General features: G+C 46.7%; 1 long non-coding RNA gene across 1 annotated transcript; it reads left to right on the forward strand.

The window, feature by feature from the left end:
- Positions 1–3,685: 3,685 nt before the first annotated feature.
- On the forward strand, positions 3,686–5,082 carry LOC102289114. The gene is made up of 3 exons (XR_006053728.1): positions 3,686–3,893; positions 4,311–4,495; positions 4,590–5,082. It is a non-coding gene; the product is annotated as an uncharacterized LOC102289114 (long non-coding RNA).
- Positions 5,083–7,827: the final 2,745 nt, after the last annotated feature.

A 7,827-nucleotide genomic window follows, 5' to 3' on the forward strand; every position in this document is an offset into this window, starting at 1 on the left:
TTTGTGTTTAATAAACCACCATCACACCTTTACAAGTGCCTGCGTTTGAATCCTCCTTTATTTTCCACACGGCTCATCTCACTTGCCGTGACAGAAACTTTGATTATTGCACCAGGCAGTGCAATACCTGATATTAAACGGCGACTGGGTGACTTAGGTTCCTCCCAGAAACATAACCTTAGAAACTTGGGTGTCATTCTTGATGAAGCTTTTTCTTTGGAGGGACATTTAAATCAGACAGTAAGAACCTGCTTTTTTCACCTGAGGAACATTTCTAAACTTAGATCCATCGTGTCAACAAGTGAACTCGAGATGATAATACATGCTTTTATCTCTACAAGACTTGACTACTGTAACAGCCTGTTTACTTGTCTAAACATGAAAGGGCTAGCCCGCCTACAGGTTGTTCAAAACTCTGCAGCGAGGCTACTGACCCGCTCGAACAAGGGTGCTCATATGACCCCTGTTTTAAAGTCGCTGCACTGGCTACCAATCAGATTCAGGTTCCATTTTAAAATTCTAGTTTTAACTTTTAGAGCATTACAGAGACAGGCACCCCCCTACATTGCTGATCTGATTCATACACACACCTCCACTCGTAACCTGAGGTCAGCAAACCAAAACCTTTTAGTGGTCCCCCACACTCGTTTAAAACCCGAGGGGACCGATCTTTCCAAGCTGTTGCACCCAGATTGTGGAATGCACTTCCCCTATTTCTACGGGGTTTGGACTCAGTGGAGACCTTCAAAAAGCAGCTAAAGACATTTTTATTTCAAAAAGCTTTTAATTAGACCAGGGTTTTATGTGTATTTTATGACTGTATTATGTTTTTACCTTGTAAAGCACTTTGTGACATATGTCTGTGAAAGGTGCTATATAAATAAATTTACTTACTTACTTACTGGTCATGTGATCATGTGGTTTGTAGGACGCTCCTCTTCCTCAGAGGATCCACCTGTGCTTCCTCTCCTCTCTCCTCCACCTGTTACAGTGAGGGAACGTCCTCCATGATGGAGGAGCTGCTGGAAAGTGCTGAGAGTTTCCTCCAGAGTGAGACCTCTGTCACAGTTCAGAGGATCTACGGCAGCAGAGACCTTCATGGACACTAAAAGTCTCAAACACACAACAACAACATCACACTGACTCCAGCTCTGACATCACTGATCAATAATCAAACAGATCAAACTGATTGATAAGCCATCACAACCACGACCACAACAACTGTGAAAATAGTTGGATGGACGTTGCTGCTCAGTCACAGCTGCCTGGTCAATGTTTTTCATTAGCAATTTAGCAAAGTTGATGATGGTGATGAGTGTCTGTGTGAGTGAAAGACAGAGAGGGAGAGACAGATTTTGTGTTATAACCAGAGATGGGCAGTAACACGTTACTGTAATCTGATTACTTTTTCAAGTAACGAGTAAAGTAAGGGATTACTATTGCAAAAACGGTAATTAGATTACCGTTACTTTCCCGTAGGAACGCTGCGTTACTGCGTTACTAAAACCGTGATTTTTTTGCGAGAATGTCTCATGACAGTGACGTAAGCGAGTGCGACGTTCGTGACAACAGCTGTGTGCAGATCAACAATGGATCATATATCAAGTGCAGGAGAGAGTATGAGCGTGCAGCGTTTAAAGCGTGGAAGTACTGACCTTACTTTGAGTTTGATTCCATAAAAAGTGACAAAAACATTAGCGTCCGCTGTGCGTGGGAAGAAAACTTCTTTTTACAGCGAAAAAACCCCTAAACTTCCAAGCAAGCACCGAGTGCGCATACGACGTAATGGGAAACTCACAGAGAAACTCGCGGATTCTTCACTGACCGCGGCACACCTGCACCAGGGTAAACCTCCGCCTACCCCACTCCTGCTTTACAGGTGAAAATAGAGCAACAGGACCGCTGAGTCTTTGACTTTATTTATTTTCTGCTGTGTTTTACTTGCATCTATTTGAAAGACTGAGTGTAAACACAAAAAATATTTTATGTGCTGGAATGTGCAGAAAATAGGTTTAAATGTTAAACAATTTCTTCCAGTCAGAGAATGTTGCATATAATTAAATTTTTGCTTGATGCATAAAGTTAAAAGATTAAAACTAATAAAACAAGTTTTAAAAAGAGACTTTTCCATTTGATTACATTTTGTATGATGGATTATGCAGAAAAAGTAGAATTGGGCTGAAAGATCTATCGCTTTATCACCTATTCAGGTTGTAAATCGTGTTTTTAAAAAGTAACTAAGTAATTAATTACTTTTGAAAATAAGTAATCAGTAAAGTAACGGATTACTTTTTTGGGGAAGTAATCAGTAATTAGTTACTGATTACTTTTTTCAAGTAACTTGACCAACACTGGTTATAACCTTCATGTTATGGACACACAGTGTGAGCACTCAGGTCGCATCAGAGCATCGGGCCGTATAGTGTGAGAACCTGCATCGTGACCTACAAACTTCTAACCTATGAACTTCTAACGAGATTCAATCGTACAGTTTGAGACAGCTCAAACCTGCTCTGCACAATAACAATGTTTTATTTATGTATTGATATTTGTTATATGCTGTTACACAAGTACAGGTATCTTTGTGAAATACAGGATTTTCTATGAGTCTGTTGTGGCCAGTGCGATCCTCTATGCTGTTGCATGCTGGGGGAGCAGGCTGAGGGTCGCAGATGCCAACAGACTCGATAAACTGATCCGTAAGGCCAGCAATGTTGTGGGGATGGAGCTGGACTCCCTCAAGGTGGTGTCGGAGAGGCGGATGCTGTCCAAGATAAAGACAATGTTGGATAACACCTCCCACCCACTCCATGACATGCTGGTCAGTCACAGGAGCACGTTCAGTGAGAGACTGAGATTACCGAAAAGCACCACTGAACGACACAGGAAATCTATTCCTGCCTGTGGCCATCTCCCTGTACAACGCATCCACTTAACACACTGTTTGCTGCTACACTACACATGTTTCTTTTCCAGCTATTTATTTATGAGTGATAGTATGTATGTGTATATATAGTATATATTGTACTATTCTTAGTTAGTGTATTGTCTGTCTTGTCTTAATGTTGGTTTAAAATGGAGCACTGTAACAAAAAATAATTTCCCCCAGGGATCAATAAAGTATTCTGATTCTGATTCTGATATTAATAAAGAAAAAGCAATAACTCAAAGGGGTTTTTTTTTATAAATGAGAATTTATATTTTTTAATAAGTGGATAAAATATGAAAGTATACTTGATATTCCCTCATGTCCACAACAACAACCACATGGTGTACATCTGAACATGTAGCATAAAGCAGTATCAGGGGGGAAAAAGCAATCTACACAGCTGCCTGATGCTTCTTTACATGTTTCACTTACCGTATACCAGAGGGAGGGTCTCCCAATGTTTTTGCTAGCTGATGTTGTTTGACCAAGTTTGTACCTCTGTGATTCTTTGGTTCCTCTATCCTCTCTCCTCATCTCCTCCAGTTTCTGGACCTTGTCTGTGTCTCCTTCCTCCTTCATCTTCTCAATCAGGAAGTCCAAGTGAACAACAGTGGATGCTGAATCAGCTTTCAGAGCGATTTCCTCCAGTCTGACAGCATGGTGGTAGGAGTCACTTAGCCACTTTTCCTTTTCTGCTGTCAGCACTTTCATTTCCTTTTCAAGATTTTCCAAAAGACTCACTAATTTCTCAATTTCCATTTTACTTCTGTGATTTGTCTGCTTCAGAGCTTCTCGGATCTGTCTGATTTCTCTTTGTTTCAGTTCAACCAGCTCGATTCTGTCTTCCAGGTTTTGGATGCAGGCTTTCAGTCTAATTCGTTCATTTAACACTTCGGCTGTTTTCACCAGTTTTTGAGGATTAGATTTTCCCAACAAGTCTGTCAAATGATCCATGTTTGTCTGTGTAAGTTCCCATGAATTTCTAAAATTTGTGTTTTCCTCCATTTGCTCTTCATGCTGGCAGTTATTAAACAGGAAGTAAACAGGCTGATTGTCCTCATTTTTGGCACATTTAATGTTTGCAGCTTCAAGAGCTTGAAGAGGGTTTTCAGGCCTGCTTCCATCTGAGTGTGTGATCAGAGCTATGATGTTTTGCTCCACATCTTTTCCAAACAGAGACATCACTGAATCAAAGATGTTGTCACGGTTCTGGGTCCGTTGGACCCAGCAATTGAGTTTATGTTTTGGTTTACTTTTGTCATGGATTATTCTTTGTTTCTCAGGTACTTTGTGTTTCAGTTATCTTGGTGTTTTGGATTGTTTTCTCATTCTCTTGTTGTAGTGATGTTTATTATTAGTGTTTCATGTTTTATTGTGAAAGTCGGTGTCTTAGGTTAGTGTCATGGTCCGGGTGTGTGCCAGTGTGTCTCCCTCCGAGGCGGCGTCTCCACCCCTGGGAGGGGCCTCAGTGTTTTTGCTGATCGCTTACATCTGTGGGTAATTAGCCGGGGACTCATAAGGCCAGCGTACTCAATCTCTCTTCGCCAGATTCTCTGCTAAACATCAGTCAGTGCAGGGCCACCACCATAAATTCCCTACGTGTTTTTTTGTATCACCTTGCCTCACTGCATGTTTGTTTTTTGTGCGCCTTCCTTTTCAGCTACACCTAACTGTCAACCCCTGGCGAAGAGCTTCTACTTGGATGCTGGACCTTCTGGCAGTCCCTCAGGCTATTACCAAAATTTCCTACCTGCCTCTCTGCCTCCACACCAGGAGTTTTTTGGATTTACACACCCGGACTACTCACCCCTCTATGTCATCTCCGACCTCCGTTGGCAAGTACGCAGTACGAAGGAGGATTCTGAGCCAAACAACATATTCATAAGCCTCCTTATCTATGTTTGAACCTCTGCATTCTGTTACAGTGACCCCGACCTTTTCCTGGACCTTTTGTGACTTGCTTTCCAGTCCAATCCCCGGAATAGCTGTCCTCTCTGACCCGGACCAGATCATTATTTAGTTTAACGTCTACGCTCACCTTTTGTTTATGAATATTTTGTGTAAACATTAAACATTATTCTTAAAATATACTTACGAGCTGTTCGGCGTCTTGCGTTTGAGTCCTGTCACTCGTCTGAAAACGGTCTCGGCCGTAACAGGTTAGTGTGTGTAGCTTTGTTCCCCCTGTCTCGTTAGCCCTGATCTCCCCCAGCTGTGTCTCCCTTCTGTTGCCCATTCCCTCATTACTACCCTGTGTATTTAAGCCCTGTGTTTTCCCATGCTTGGTATCGCGTCGTACCCTCAGTTTATGCCTGTGTGTTATTGGTTTCTGTTTTCATGGCACTTCACGTTCGTTTCTCATGTCAGCAATAAAGCTGTGGTTTTGATTTACAATTCTGTGTTCGAGTCCTGCACTTGGATCCTCCCCTCCGCCTACGCGCACACAGAGCCCTGACAGAACGACGCGACCAGTAATGGATCCAGCAGACTCCGTATGGTATCGGCGACCCGCAGTTTCCACCTTCCTCAAGGAGAGGGAGAGGCAGGGGGCTAGGTGTGCCTGGGTGCACGAGTCACCATTCGATGGGTCTCGTTTGGCTCTGGGTGGGCCCTGAAGCTTCCAAACTGCGATGGCTACCGCCGTTCCATCAGCTGTTCCGTCAGGGATGCGAGGGGCCAAGCGCTCTCCCTCGACGGCAGTAGCTCCTCCGTTTTCTGGTGTCACTCCACCGCTGCTCTCCGAATTCAGGCCCTGCAGGAGGGGCAAGCAGCGACAAAAGAAGGATTATGTGGTGGAAGACACTGGGCTTACTCCACTGCAATCCTTTGTTTTTGGGACTTCTACGTTCAGAGCTACACAAACTTCCCGCCTCTTCATCCCAGCCTGTCCCACGGAAAGACTTTCGGCCCGGTCTGCAGGAGGATTCGCAGTCTGGCTTACCTCCCTCTTCCCAGAGTGAGCGCCGCTCATGCAGCCGTCGCTCCGCTTCCTCTGGACAGTCAGCAACAAGTTGGTGAGCAACAAAGACTGTCTTTCTCATGCTCCTCCTGAACTCATGAACGTAACAAACAATAAATCCACCCCTAAGATTCTGAAGACTACCTGCCATGCAAGTGGATCTAAATCTACTAACTTACAGGTAGTTGAGTCTGTGTTTGTTAACCCTGTGAACCCCTGCTCTGAGGATTTAAGAACCTGTTTTCATTCTGCACAATCTGAACCCAGTGTTAAAATGACCAAGATTACTCAACTCAAATCTGGGGGGAGAAATGTTCGAACTGCTGTGAAATTTCCGGAGGCTTCAAGTTCTGTTTTCAAGTCAGCTGAAAGGGAGGTGGTTAATGTTTCTAAGCCAGCCTTTCAGCCATGTACTTTTCAGCAAGGGCGCAGGCAGTTGGTAGGGACAGAAATTGCAGGCTGTAACTCAGGCTCTCTGAAGGAAGGGGCTGTCTGTTCCCCAAGGACATTTAAGGACTCTAGTTGCACCTCTCTACAATCTATTAAGACTGTGGCTCTTCCCAGTGACTGTTCTGTGTCCCAGTTGAATGTTTCTGAGGTTCCCCACTCTGCTAAGACTATATGCCCAGACCCAGTTGGCAATATTGGGCATTTTGAGACCCTTCCTGAGCTTCTCCCTCCTGTTTCTGCTCCTAGGGTAGCTCGGGCCCAGCGTTCCCCTCCACCCGTTTCAGTTCCCCGGGTGGGAGGGTTGATGTTCAGCTGGTGCCGGCACCCGTTCCTGTGTCAGCGGGAGGCTCAGGTGAGCCCTTCCAGCAGTTTTTCTCGTGTTCAGAAGGCTCAGGAGGATTAGCTCAGTCACCATCACAACCACCATCACTACAACCTTTAAACTGTGGGCAACCGCAGGACCAGGCGAGGCAGGACCGCAGACGAAGGCGGCAGGGACCAGAGAGCGAGAGGCCGGACCAGGCGTGGATGAAGAACGGAGGCCGGACCAGGCGTGGATGAAGACACGGATGAGCCGGACGCAGGCAGCACTGGCATGAAGCCGGACTACGGCGAGCGGAACTCTGACAGGCAGCGAAGGACGGGCGGCCCAGGTGATGATGTAAAAGTCGCGGGCCCGGACGTCCAGCAGGAGACGGGTGGCTGAACCACCCCGGACCATCAGCAGTGCTGCGGATGGCTGAAGCTGGGTCCCCGAGGACCCTCCAGCGGAGACGGGGCTGGGGGGCTCCTCGGACCCTCCAGCGAGACGGGCGTGAGGCTGGACGGGCTCCTCGCCCTCCAGCTGACGTGGCTGAGGCCGGACGAGGGCTCGCTGGCTGGCGGTCCCTCCAGCTGACGACACTGAGGCGGACGGGTCCGACTCGGCCCTGACGCAAGGGCTCCCAGCGACGAAACATGAGGCCGGCTGGGTTCACCCGAACCCCCAGCAGACGAAACTGAGGCCTGGCTGGGTTCTCCCGAACCCCCAGCTGACGAAATTTGAGCTGGACGGGCTCCTCGGGCCCTCCAGCGGAGTAGATGCAGGGCCAGAGGCAATAGGGACCCCTGGCTGAGGGTGAGATGAGGGCTGATTAGCAGAGACAACGCTAAGATTCCTCACTACTGAGCTACTGACTGGGATGGACGTAACAAAGCTGAAAGATCCTGATTGGGTAGCGACTGAGCATGGTAGCGGGGTGAACTGAGACATGGTGACTGAACTGTGAGGTGAAGTGGTGGTGGAGTGGTGACTGGGCTACAGGAGGCTGCTGATCCAGGTGAACTGGCTGAAGGGCTGCTGATCAGGGACACTGGAAAACTGAGCTGAAGGTGGCTGCTGACAGGGACACTGGAAACTGAGCTGAAGGTGGCTGCTGATCAGGGGACACTGGAAACTGAGCTGAAGGTGGCTGCTGATCAGGACTGGAAACTGAGCTGGGAACTGCCA

This window comes from Haplochromis burtoni, unplaced genomic scaffold, assembly GCF_018398535.1.
Source record: "Haplochromis burtoni strain Fernald_Lab_line unplaced genomic scaffold, NCSU_Asbu1 Contig_1764, whole genome shotgun sequence".
Taxonomy (NCBI): Eukaryota; Metazoa; Chordata; class Actinopteri; order Cichliformes; family Cichlidae; genus Haplochromis; species Haplochromis burtoni.